The sequence below is a fragment of the Euprymna scolopes genome, chromosome 34 (genome assembly GCF_053919585.1).
Source record: "Euprymna scolopes isolate OS-2025 chromosome 34, ASM5391958v1, whole genome shotgun sequence".
Classification (NCBI taxonomy): domain Eukaryota; kingdom Metazoa; phylum Mollusca; class Cephalopoda; order Sepiida; family Sepiolidae; genus Euprymna; species Euprymna scolopes.
In genome coordinates this window covers 55,546,024-55,561,023 of record NC_136515.1, presented here as the reverse complement: position 1 = coordinate 55,561,023, position 15,000 = coordinate 55,546,024, and the positions used below count along the sequence as shown (strand labels likewise).

The window sequence follows — 15,000 nt, the reverse complement described above, 5'->3', positions numbered from 1 at the left end:
TTATCTTTTGGCGATTGTATTTCTTTCACTGACAATCTTCCAAAGCTCACTACTGAGTGAAAAATATCTTTTCAACTTTTTTTTTAATAAAACGAACAAAGTTAAATTATTTAAATAATAGAACAATATACCCCCCCTTTTTTAATAAACGAAGGCTGTTTAAAAAACATCTGAAGAAATTAGAATGTCTATATCTTCAAGTATAAACATGAAATGTTTTATATTTAGAATTACACGTATTAAAAAAAAAATACAAAAAACGTTATTATGTATATTATCGTCACAGAACGAAGATGTCATATTCCAAAAACCACGTGGGTTTCGCTAGTAACCTTTCTATTTGGCTAGTAAACGAAAATATTTAGTTGTCAAAGGTCAGCTAAAGATAAATTTGTCCATAGAGCCCTGCTGATCTATTCTGGCGGAATAAAAAAAAATAGCAGGCATTACTTTTGGAACAACCTTCGTAAAACAGAGGAAAGAGGTTTTTACCTACGTTATAATTAGATTTGCTGGCAACCCTCTTAAGAGGTGTTTACTATACATTATTTTGAAACATTGCTAATATCACGTTATTATAAACAAGTTATTTTTACGTACAACACACTACCATCTAACAATGAACTAATCTACATATGCACTTTTGCCAATCAAATATGGTGTAAATATTATAAAACACAATTGCAACTACTCTTCCGTTTTTTTTGTTGTTTTGATTTATCTAAGCATGCCCATATTTGTTTTTTAGTTAATAGTTAATGAGTTCTTATTCTTCTGATCAGCCAGGACGGAAAATATTTTAAAAAAATTGACATAATAATTTTATGAATAACATGCTGAACGAAATAAACGTTAATACGAACAACATATTGGAATTACAACATCTTGGACTTTGGAACGTAGACTTTTTGTCATTTATGAATATATATATATATATATATATATATATATATATATATATATAATAATTTCATCAAATACTTTTGCAAGCAAAATCCGATCCCGCATTTTGCTAAATCCTACCCTCTGATGAGAAGGAAAGTATTTCTTCGAAACTCAGCGGATTAAGGACTATCCACTTATCTAGTGTTTCCTTTTCAAATTAAATATGTTTTTAACACTTTTTCAAACTGTTTTTTAACATGTTTATTAACTACTAGTTCTTATATATATATGTTATTTGTTTTTGTTTTTGCGATAGGTCTTGAATGAATTCAACTATTCACGAAAGTGAACTCCTACCCAAATGCGAGCCGGGAACAACCTTCCCCTCAACCAATTTGGCACCCCCACATGGGGAGCAGCATATATATTATTTCTAAAATATAACTATATATATATATATATATATATATATATATATATATATATATATATATATATATACTCCCTATCTTAGGTTGAGCATTTGGGAAGTGATATACAAATTACAATTAGCGTATGAAGCGATGCTCTTTTTGTAAACAAATGTAACTTAGGTATTTGGACAATGTCAAAACATTGTTAATTCACTGCCCGCATAGTAGCAGCCGTATAGCGCAATGGTTAGAAGCTTCGACTATCGTTTGGGCGACCAGGTTTCGATCCTGGTTTGAGATAGTTATTTGTCTAGCAGCACTGATGAGCTACGAAACAGTATTGTATGTGGATGACTATATATATATATATATATATATATATATATATATATATATATATATATATATATATATATATATATATATATATATATTCATCAGTTTTAGAGTTCTTGTGTAGCTGGTTAAGGTAATATATATAAATAGATTGAGAATTTTCTTGTTGGTTATTATTAGTGTGATTCAAGTTGTTGATAGTTAGTTTTACTTGTTTATCTACATATATATATATATATATATTATATACATATACATATATATATATATATATATGTATATATACACATCTATCTATATATATATACACACATCTATCTATATATATATATATACACACATCTATCTATCTATCTCTTTCTCTCTCTAAATATATATATATATATATATATATATATATATATATATATATATATATATATATATATAGATATAGGTGATGGGAAAGTGATTCATTATTAGGTGCTGGTAATTTATTTACTGAAATGAAAATACATGAAAGTATATAAAGTTTTATTTACAATTCAATGCCGGCGCTAACAGGTGTCATTAACTTAAACCACATGGGAACCGTATCAACTGATTTTACATACTTTTTTTTTTACTCTTAAAATAATGGTTAATGGGTGGATTATACATCTCCACATATTATTCAGCCAAAACCATTTATTACCCACAAACCTACAAGTCCTCAAAATCCACTATGAATGTTTCTGATAAAAGGGTAAGAATTGTTGTTTTCTAGACTGACTTCTTTTGACTAATAATATCCATCATCATTCAGTTGGCACAATATTAATATTATTAACCACTATCCTCAAGCACTTTTGATTTTGATAAGTGTTTATCCATTAATGATAATAAAAATAATAAAAAAAATCATTTGTGAAATCAGTTGCTGCGGTTCCCAGGCGGCTTTAGATGCTGTTACCGAATGTTGACGCCGTATTGAAATCTAAACACTCTAATCTCTACACTTTCTTATATTCAGTCACATTTTAATAAAGAAACGTGCACTGAAGAACAGAGAATTATTTTTTCGTACACTTAATACGTAACGAACACGTAATAACTAAGAATTTATTAAGAATTATTTTCCTGAAGCGCGCACGCGCACGCGCACACACATATATATATCGGATGTTCTACCTACCAGTGACTACAAAAGTTTAAAAATTACTTACGGTTGCAATCAGGATGTCAGCAAAATACTTACCTAAAAAAGAAGAAAAAAAAAGAACAATAAGGAATTGTATGTATAATGGTTTGTTTCATGATCATAAAAGCGACGTACATTCAAAGTTTATGCTTTAGGGATTATTTTATTAGTGCAATCACAGGGGAGGTATAGATGTAAGAGAAAAATGTGAAGGAACTGATTTGCCTTGTCACCGTTTCTGTTAGCAGCCACATCAGAAGTTAGGAAGTATGTTGGCTGACTATAACCTCAGTATATATATATATATATATATATATATATATATATATATATATATATATCTGTCCTAAATACCAATTAAACTACACATACCCGTAAACTTTTTAGCCTGACGGGGATGAACCACGGAAGACTGTAACTTAATTACTATATATATTTTCAAAACTTACCGCCTAACTGTATTCGCGTGTTGAGCACTGTTAAAGTAAATATTGAAGATCAATACATAAACTATATCTCCTTACAACACACACACACACACACACACACACACACACACACACACACACACACACACACACACACATATTTCTGTAGAAATATATTTTCTTATTATATATCAATCCTTATATAAGGAGCTCAATGTGAATACAGAGCAATATAGAGACTAAATGACAAAAAATTATATTGCAAAATTCATGATGTTGACAATCTTATAGTTTATTCTTTTAAATCAGTTGATTTATACAATTCTTGACAGTATCTCTTTCGTAGCGAAAAATCAATCACTTAATTATTATATCAATTAGTGAATCTACTATGCCCTTAACTCATCAGAAGAAATAGCAACAATCAATCCACCAAAAGGAATTAAAATGTGATTTGACATGATTAAAATCCGAAAATTGGAAGAGAAGCTGCTGTTACCTTTATATTTTCCATTACGCCATATTTTCCATTCCTATTGTTCTCATTAATATATATATATATATATATATATATATATATATATATATATATATCAATATATATATATATATATATATATTGTTCTCATATATATATATATATATATATATTGTTCTCATTAATATATATATATATATATATATATATATATATATATATATATATATATATATATATATGAGAACAATAGGAATGGTAAATGAATTCACAAAGACTATATATTGGTAAATGTAGATGGGTTCATTTATTCAATAAGAGCAATAGTATATATATAGGGAATCTATTATGCCCTTAACTCATCAGAAGAAATAGCAACAATCATACCACCAAAAGGAATTAAAATGTGATCTGACAAAGTGAAAATCCGAAAATTGGAAGAGAAGCTGCGGTTACCTTTATATTTTACCATTACGCCATATTGAATTTTAATCACAGTTATTAAATCCAACTATTCGTACTAACAATTTAATTAATTTATGTATCTTCTACCAAAACGTTCTATTTAATAATTAGTAAATTTATTCATTCTAAGTTATGTATACCAACTTATGAAAATAATATCAACAAAATATAAATTATAAATTAATATACATGCCCGTATATACGAAACTAAACTAAGCTACAAAAAGAGAAAAGGAAAAAAAAAAACTATTCGTACTAACAATCTCAATAAACCTATGAATCTTCTACGAAAATGTTCTATTTGATAATTAGTAAATTTATTAATTCTAAGTTATGTATACATACTTATGAAAATAATATCAACAAAATTATAAGCCACCATATATGTTTGTATGTACAAAACTAAACTAAGCGACAAAAAAGGAAAACCAACTATTCGTACTAACAATTTTAATTAATTTATGAATCTTCTAACCAAATGTTCTATTTAATAATTAGTAAATTTATTAATTCTAAGTTATGTATACACAGAATATATATATATATATATATATATATATATATATATATATATATATATATATATATATTATAGGAAGTGAGAAGGCATGGCTTTGGAAATCTTTTTACCCAAATACGATGTTCAGCATGTTAAAAAAATATACCTTTTGTTGTAAAAATCCAATGAATAAACATTTGAAGAAGTTGATGGGGACAGGATATTTTTATGGAAACATAAATCGTAAAATTGCCTACTCATCAATGAAACAGCTGTAATGGAAAAAATCCAGGAAATAAACGAGGGTTATAAAAAGAAAACGTAAGTCTTTGAATTTTCAACAAAATTTTGCACTATATATATATATATATATATATATATATATATATATATATATATATATATATATATATATATATATATATATTTCTCTGTGGAAATATAGTTTATTTCCTTATAATATATACCAATCCTTATTTAAAAAGCTCAGTGTAATTACAGAGCAATATAATGAATTAATGACAAAGGTTTATATTCCAAAGCCATCTTACAATTTATTCCTTTAATTTAATTTAAATTCAAAATGGTGTAATGTAAACATATTATAATGTATTTACAGCTCCTCTTCCAATTTTCGGATTTTAATCATGTCAAAACGCACTTTATTTCCTTTTGGATGGATTGCTTGTTGCTATTTCTTCTGGTGAGTAAAGGGCAAAATAGATTCACTGATTGATATAATAATTAAGTGATTGATTTTGTGCTACAAAACAGATACTGTTAAGAATTGTAAATGTGAACTGAATTAAAAGAATAAATTATAAGATGGTCAACATCATGAAATTTGGAATATAGACTTTTGTCATTCATTATATATTTACTATGATAATAATTAAATACCTACAAAGACCAGTGTTTCATCCTTTCAGGAATCTCCAGTGCAGGGTGTCACGATTAACATCAGTCGATAGATTCGAACCCGACGACAGAAGCCATCTATGGTATCATTAGCAAGGACCGTATCCAATCGGCTACTATTAACCGCGGGATATAACGTTGAAATTGAAATATTTTATTTTTAAATGTTTTTTTACATCAGTCTGAGTGATTATACGACGATCTGCGCATATAAATATACAAATAAATATTTATTTATTTATTTGCACGTACATTTAATTTAAACACTTTCAAAAAACAAACGGATAAAGAAAAATACGAAACATGTAAGACGACTAAATAAAAAAAGAAAAACATACATAACATAGCTACTAAAGGAATATATTACTCTGCAAATTAGAATTAGAAAAAAAAACATATGTCGTTGTCGTATATAAAGAAAATACGTTATGTATCAGTAAACGCATATTTACTTGTATTATTTGTGTTTTGGGAGTCTATGCGACTGCTATCATAAAAGACGCTGACGGAAACAACGTCAGAATCTAATGGCAACTTGTACTAAGAAAGTTGTTTAGTTCTCTACCACTGCAGGAACTTAAACACCGGGGGCAGAAAGTGGGATTGAGAAGTCAGCCTCGTCTCAAAGGGAGAAAGCAAGACCTAGGAGAGTGGACCGCCTAGAACTGCACAGAACTTAACTCCATAAAATCAATAGGGAACGGAATGCTATAATCTCTGTTTATTTTGGGGGCCTATTTTATATGCACTAACACAAGATCTAACTTGAGACCATAGAAAATCTCTCTCATATCCAAGTTTCTCTTATATCAGTGGCTCTTATATCCGGGTTACACTGTTTATATATATATATATATATATATATATATATATATATATATATATATAATTATTTGCCATAATAATAATTACTAGTGTTTCATACTTTCGGAAAACATCAGTGAAGAGTGTCACGATTAACATATATATATATATATATATATATATCTATAAAAGTGAAAGTGTCTGTCTGTATGTGCATCTGTGTGTCTGTGGGTGTACATTTCCCTACGCAATAACTCTGTCAATTTTTAGTCTACAGACTCGAAATTTGATATGCAAAGTACTGAGATTTGGAAAAAAAAATGGTTAGGAGTCTTGACTGTCGTACAGACGGTCGGGTTTCAATCCTGGCTTGAGGTAGTTGCCTGTCTAGCCGCATTGATGAGCTGTGAAACAGCGAAACAGTATTGTATGTGGATGACTATAATGCTCCTCATCTTGAGTTGAGCATATTGAGAAGTGATACACGAATTACCATTAGCATATAAGCGACGCTCTTTGTGTAAACAAATCGAGCGGAGGTATTTCGGACAATGTCGAAACATCGGTATATTCACTACTCGCTCAGCGTAATGGTTAGGAGCCTTGACTGTCATACAATCCTGACTTGAGGTAGTTGTCTGTCTAGCCGCACTGATGAGCTGTGAAACAGCGAAACAGTATTGTATGTGGATGACTATATATACATATAATTATATATTTAATATATATATATATATATATATATATATATATTAAATATATAGATATATATATATGTATTTAATATATATATATATATAATTATCCACAAAATAATACATATGCCGCTCAAAATTGGTTAAAGGGAAAATTATCCCCAACTCGAATTTAGGTAAAAATGCATGTTCGTATATATAATTGAATTTATTCTAAAAGTATCGCAAAACAAAAACAAATAACATCTACGTCTATGTGTGTGTGTGTGTGGGGGGGGGGGTTACGATGTATATGTTTCTCCTTTGAAGCTTGTAATGCTGGGTATGATATCTGCCTAAGATTCCAATTTCTTTTCATATCAGACCTTGGTATTTGGTCTGTTTCTCTCTTTCAGCTCTGTTCAGACCGCCATCATTAGGCACACTCACTTCAACCCAGGTTGCCACTCTTTCTGATTTATTCCATATAACTATGTCAGGTTTCACAGCAGCATTTTCAAGATAGGTGGCTGTAGGGATTACATGGTCGTAATGTATGGTATATAAGTCATTTCCAACTGTTCTTTCAGGTTGATGTTCCCATGCTGATAATATGTTACGAGGTATATGTTATGTATGTATGCGTGTGTAACAAGTGAGCTACGCAGAAGAATTTTCTTATAGGGGAAGGAATTAGTCAAGTTAACTTTTAAAAGTTAAAATTCTACCACCTTTTCATAGGCAATGATATTGTATACACGGCTCCTATCCCTTGGGTCTATTAGTTATTATTGTTTATTTAAAACGTGCACAACTCAGTACAGTTTAAGTTAAAGCAATTAGTTTTTATTGCCTATAAAAACACCCATCTCCTCCAACTCCTTCAGTACTGGCTAATTTCCCCTAATGCTTAAAGCTATTAACTTTTATTGCTAATATAAAGCACGCACATCTAAATCGTCTTTCTCTGATGGGTCATTAGAGGTTGAACGAATTGTATTTTAACTTCGCACTCACAATTAGGTTAATCAGGCCGTTGACAGGAACTACCTTTATATTCACATTTGCTGCAAACATTATTTTTTTATAACTATTCATATGCGGTTTAACGTCCATTTTACATGCTATTTAGTAGATATTTCACAGAAAAGTTTATTTTAGGTCTAAAATTTGTTGCAATTTTCTTCTTCAATGTATTAAATCCGTTGTACTTTTAAATCTTAACATTTCTCGCTTTTCGTTTAAACTTAATAGACAATACATATCATAGCCCGGATCAAGATTTTCCATTCAATTTCTGGAAGTCATCTGCCATTCTTAAGTTTCCAAAAATGGTTAGATACCGACATACTATATCTGTATTTCTTGTAATTTAATATACTATTGTGAGTATATTTGGTTGGTTGTTTTTGTTTTACGGCATATCAACCCTTTTCAGGTTATTTGATGCCAAATCCAGTGATTTTGAAGAATTTACTTTTATAGAATATATTTGTTTTTTTCAAGTCGGTTTCTATTTAACCCATAGTTAGGACCCTAACAGGTACTACCACTCCAGGTCAGAATGGACCTGGAAGCAATGGAAATTAAAGGGTGGCTCCATACTCCCCAAAGCCCGCAAGCTGAGGCCTCACCATCGGATATAGTTTAAGGTCATATCCAGGACCCTATTGTGAGTATAATCTCTAAAATTTAATGCAGTTTTTACTATATAACATACTAGCAGGTCGCCCGTCGTCACCCGGTTGTAAAATATTATATTTTAATTCATGAAGATTTCGTGTTTATTATCTTGCAGCCGATTCTCTATCGATTATTATATTGTACCTAGGATATAGTGGTGATTTCAAAATTAAAAAAAAAAAAAAGAAATGACTTGTGTGCCATCATCTAGAATCGAAACCGAAACATATCCAGCCTTATCCATTAGCGGAGGAACTAAATCCATACGTATACAAAAACCGCAGAAATAACATTGTTAACCTATAACTTTAATTATCGCATGCGCGGAAAAAAACATAAAGAAATTTTGATTATATCCGGATACACAGGCAAGCAAACAGACCCAGAGAAATATAATACAGGCAAACCCGGATATAAGAGACATGAATAAAATAAAAACGGATATAAGAGAGATTTTCTCTGGTCCGAAATTAGAACCTGTGTTAATGTAGAGTGTAACTCGGATATAAGAACCCTGGATACATGTGAGCAATAGGGACGGGATAAGAAGTTTCTTATATCCGGGTTACACTGTATAAACAAATGACTGTTGAATGCAATTTAGTTTTATTATATCTCCAGTTTAGAAGGTTAATTTTTTTTTTATTAAAAGTGATAAAGTCCTTTTAAAGACATACGTACGTAATGCCTATCGGCGACAACTTGAATGGCTACTAGACACTATCCTCGAATGTCTGAGATCTCTCTATCCAGGAGTTTTTCAGAACAACCTGGCATGAGAATACTTTTTACTTTAAGTAAATCCTGATCATTAATATTCAAAATCACATAGTATTCACGGCTCAAATAACATCTTCTCAGTGTGGCTAGACAACACTAGCTAAAACGAAGAATGGTGCACCTTCTATAAATGATGTTACCTCAAGTAATAGCTGGATACTCAACCAGACTAGATGAATTCTTGACTGGGAATCCAGTAAGACCAAAAGACAAAAAAAAACAAAAAAAACAAAACGATATAGACACCAACATATCTGTATTTCTTGTAATTTGATGTACTATTGTGAGTATACTTGGTTGGTTGTTTTTGTTTTACGGCATATTAACCTTTTTCGGGTTATTTAAAGCGAAATCCAGTGATTTTGAAGAATTTACTTTTATAGAATATATTTGTTTTTTTCAAGTCGGTTTCTATTCAACCCGTAGTTGGGACCCTAACAGGTACTACCACTCCAGGTCAGAATGGACCTGGGAGCAATGGCAAACTTAAATGGTTCATTGGGGAGAGGAACATTATATTTTCACTTTTTTTTTTTTTTTTTTTACTAATTCAGTGTTTGAGATCTAAAGAAAAACTTTAATGGAATATTCAAATATCTATGTATCTTATATAGAGTGTTAGCTGCAGGAATGGTATGAGGATACATTTCCTGAAAGTTAACCCTGACTAAATATTAAAAATCACATGAAGTATTTACAACACAAACAAGAACTTCTCGCTATGGCCAACCTACACTGGCTTTTACGAGGAATGGTGCATCTTCTCCAAGTGATGTTACCTCAAGTAACAGCACAAAGTTGGATATTCCACCAGACTAGATGAATTCTTGTCCTGGATTCCAGTAAGATAAAGAGATTACAAGAAAGATATGCTATAACACATTTAAATGTTGAATTGGGGAAAGGGAAATTATGTTCCCAACATCTTTCCTAACTCATTGTTTGAGATGTAAAGAAGAACTTTAATGGAATATTTGAATATCTATGTATCTTATATATATAGATATCAAGTGTTGGCCGCAGGAAGGGGCCCCTTGATGTCTGAGTTGTACATTCTATAATGAATAGTATAAGTTGTACATTCTATGATGAATAGTATATGTTATACATACTATAATGAATAGTATATGTTATACATACTATAATGAATACTATAGTTTATAATACTAGAATAAATAGTATATGTTATACATACTATAATAAATAGTATATGTTATACATACTATAATGAATAGTATATGTTATACATACTATAATGAATAGTATATGTTATACATACTATAATGAATAGTATATGTTATACATACTATAATGAATAGTATATGTTATACATACTATAATTAATAGTATATATTATACATACTATAATGAATAGTATATGTTATACATACTATAATGAATAGTATATGTTATACATACTATAATTAATAGTATATGTTATACATACAATAATGAATAGTATATGTTATAAATTCTATATAATAAATAGTATATGTTATACATACTATAATGAATAGTATATGTTATACATACTATAATTAATAGTATATGTTATACATACTATAATGAATAGTATATGTTATAAATTGTATATAATAAATAGTATATGTTATACATACTATAATGAATAGTATATGTTATAAATTCTATATAATAAATAGTATATGTTATACATATTATAATGAATAGTATATGTTATAAATTCTATATAATAAATAGTATATGTTATACATACTATAATTAATAGTATATGTTATACATACTATAATAAATAGTATATGTTATACATACTATAATTAATAGTATATGTAATACATACTATAATGAATAGTATATGTTATACATACTATAATAAATAGTATATGTTATACATACTATAATGAATAGTACATGTTGTACATACTACATGTTATATATTGCATAGTAAATACTATATGTCATGCATACTATACGTTATATTTCACTTCTTGTAAGTAAAAAACACTCAAGCTGTGATCGAAACCAAAACCTAAAAACAGTGAGTCAGGTACGATAACCATCAGACCAGCTTGACACGATCTTCAAAAGGTCTTTTACAAACCTTCTAATTCTTAACATAAAAATGCTGTCATATATATTTGTGAAACAGTAGACAAACAGATAAAAATTAGATGAGCCCCATGTCCTAATTTTTTTTTTTTTTACTCTGACACCTTACCAGCCTTTTTTTCCGGATGAAAATAGATTGAAAAGTTTTCCACACGTTAAATTTCAAGTCGCTAGATCTAAATCTCGGTGAGTATATAGGTTGGAAAGTCTCCTCATACACACACATTCTCATATATATATATATATATATATATATATATATTAACGCATAATCACGTTGACATACCAGTTCTCGTCAGATCACGGAAATTAAGCAACGTTGAGCCTGGTTAGTACCAGATGGGAGACCATTTGGAAATTCTAGGCGCTCTATGTGCTCTCAGCTTATTTCGGCATTTGTTTCCAGTCGTCCTGTACGTACACTTCACCTGCTAATGGTAATTAACAATTTCAACTCAGAGGAGGTGAGGTTGGAGATTGCACACCTCTTGCCACAAAAATTTCACGCACAGGCAACCCTACGTGGGTATCCATAGTCTGTCAAAAACTGAAGGAGCCTTTTTTCAATAGATTAAACAACCTATAAAATGTTCATATGCCCGAAAACAAATCAAACCCTCTTTCTTTTCTTATTCCCTTTTCTCCCCTTCTTTCTCCTTTTCTCTCCTTCTTTCCCTTGTCGCTCTTTTTTTCTCCTTTTTCCCTGTTTTACAAACATTTCCACAGAATGTTCTCCGAATGAACTTACTATATACATGTACTCCCCGAGCAAAAACATCCCCGACCCACCAGACAAGCCGCTAATCAGCACCCTTCTTCTGTAGTAATTTCTAGAATATTCCTGAAATATTTTCTACCGATAGCTTCTTTCTTTAGACTGCTTGCCTTTGGAATTCCATTTCTGCTTCCTGTCTTCCCAACAGTACAAACATCCAGAAATTTAAATGCAATGTGAACAAACATCTTGCGGTGCCACTTCCCACCTAGATTTTCACACATAAATCTGGCGCCTATCACATAACCCCTTTACGCTTCAGTGGTAATATGTCTTATTCAGGGCGCACAGAATATAAAAGAAAGAAAGAAAGAATAAAAACAAACAAACAAACAAACAAACAAACAAAAACAATTTAGTGTTGAACGTTGCCGTCACGGGAAGTAAATAGGGCTTATATCTATTGTTGCAACTCTTAAACTCGTGAGCAGCTCCTGCTGCTGTCGACTGCTGCTGCTAGCGACTGCTACTGATAATCAACAAGAGAGAGGGGAGGGGATGTTGTAAAATTATCGAAAATGAAGAAAGAATAAAGAAAAAAAGAAGAACGAGATATAAAAGAAGGTTCGAGCGTTCGATCCCTTCTTCCGTAATGATCGACTCTGATTATATATCGAGAATCCATATGAATCCGCATTTTCAAGAACGTTATACGTTTCCCTGTTCATAGTAATCACTAGGGCTGTGACAACAGCATATTCTTTTCATTGTTTTGACTCTCGAGTATATATCCGTTAATATCTTATATGTTTTTTTTTTTATAGACTGATGCGGTTCTCGGTTGATTGACTGTGTATTACTGTGTCGGATATATACTTGAGAGTCAAAAGAATGAAAAGAATATTCTGTTGTCACAGCCCTAGTAATCACCAGTGCCCAAAAGCCACTCACGGATAAGAGTGAATGATAATTATAATGAAACTAACAAGGGTACCCGGCGTTGCCTGGGGCCAAATTAAATAAATAAATTAATAGAAAATCTTAAACAGTGTTAAGTGTATCACCTTACTAATAGAAAAAATATTTTTATGTTAGAAATGAAAAGAAGGCCTTCAGAGCGCTAATGAAAGCGTCCAATAAAATTAAGGATGCTTCCAGAGCACTACCTATACTAAGCTTCTCCCATTTCACTTTTCTTTTTAGAGAAAGGGTAATAATTCATATTTCAAATCGAAACAAAAAAAGAAAAAATGCTGCTTCGAACAGCTAGGTTTCGGAATTCCCTTCCTGCTACCTGTTTCCCTGACTGTACTGATACGCAGAAGTCTAAATGAAACGTAAACCAACATCTTGTTAATCTTTTCTAGGCATGGTCCCAAATAGTAGCCCCTTACTTAAAAGTGGCGATATGACTTGTTAGGGGTGAACATGAGTTTAAAAAAAAAAAAAAAAAGATTAGAGTTAATGAGATTGCCAGCTTGATCAATAATACAAGAGTCGTTCAAAAAGTAATGGCTTCCATTTTTTTAACTAAAAAAAGTTGAATAGCTACAAAGACGAGAGTAGTACCATTAAAATAACCGACCTTTTGCGCTACACAATTTATTTTCATACACAGTAACTTCCATTCTCAATGCACTTTTGACAGTCATGGGGTGATGGCTATACATGGGGATCCGGAGCGTGCTTTGTCGCTCGCATCTTTGTCGCCACTCTGAAATCGACGAACCCATCTCCCAACTGTGCTGATATCAACTGCACTGGCATCGTAAGCGTTCAATATGTGACGGTAAATGTTGATCAGTAATATTTTTTCTGCTTCTGACGCACGTCCATTAGAGGGGTTGTTTCTTAAAGTCTCACACTGTCAACAGAGAGACGAGACTTTCAGTTCATGAATTCATAAGTTCAGTAATCAATTTGCAATCCTCTTTGATCCATTCGGGTAGAATAAAAATAGGAGGCATTACTTTCGGAATGCCCTCATACTGCAAGAGGATTGGAAGCGATGGATGGAATGCGCAGGTTACGGTTGATTAAGAGGACGGCTAGACAAATTTTTGTTGATATTAGACTTGAAGACGACCGTGTTATAGTAATCAAGGAACCAGTATGTGGTACTATGTTCCACAGACGGAAATTCTTGCAACGAATCTCTAAAAATAGATGCAAGAAAATATTTTATTACCTACTCCTTTTTTTTTTACACGTTTAAAACATGATACATTATATATTATTTACATTATTCGGTCTACTATTCTCATCTTGAGTGTTATTTAAAAAAAAAATTTTTTTTACAAAGGGGTTCCCACTTATCAAGGCCCGGAGGCCACTCGAGTATTAGGGTTATTGAGTGTACCGTAGCAATGTGATAATTTCTTAGTAATCATTAGTATTAGAAATTTGGTAAATTGGATCATTTAAGGGGACGGTTCATCAAGAATTTGTTTACGTTGGACTTGAAGACAACCAAATTGTAGTCAGCTGGAAAACAGGCAAACGGAAGAGAGTTCCACAGGCGTGCAGTTCTGAGAAAGAAACTTTGTTCATGGAATCTACGTGTCGGTTTAGGCACAGATAAAGAGTGGGGAAAATTACAGACAGTGGTTTCAGCTAGACAGGTGTTTTTCGTCAAAGTTTGGTCCCACAACGTTTCGGTTGATGTGACGATTGCA

At 31.1% G+C, this 15,000-nt stretch overlaps 1 protein-coding gene across 4 annotated transcripts in view; it reads right to left on the bottom strand.

The window, feature by feature from the left end:
* LOC145259207 (neuronal membrane glycoprotein M6-a-like) overlaps positions 1-15,000 on the bottom strand; it is a 1,045,587-nt gene that overhangs the window by 147,083 nt on the left and 883,504 nt on the right. The gene's annotated exons all lie outside the window — the stretch shown is intronic.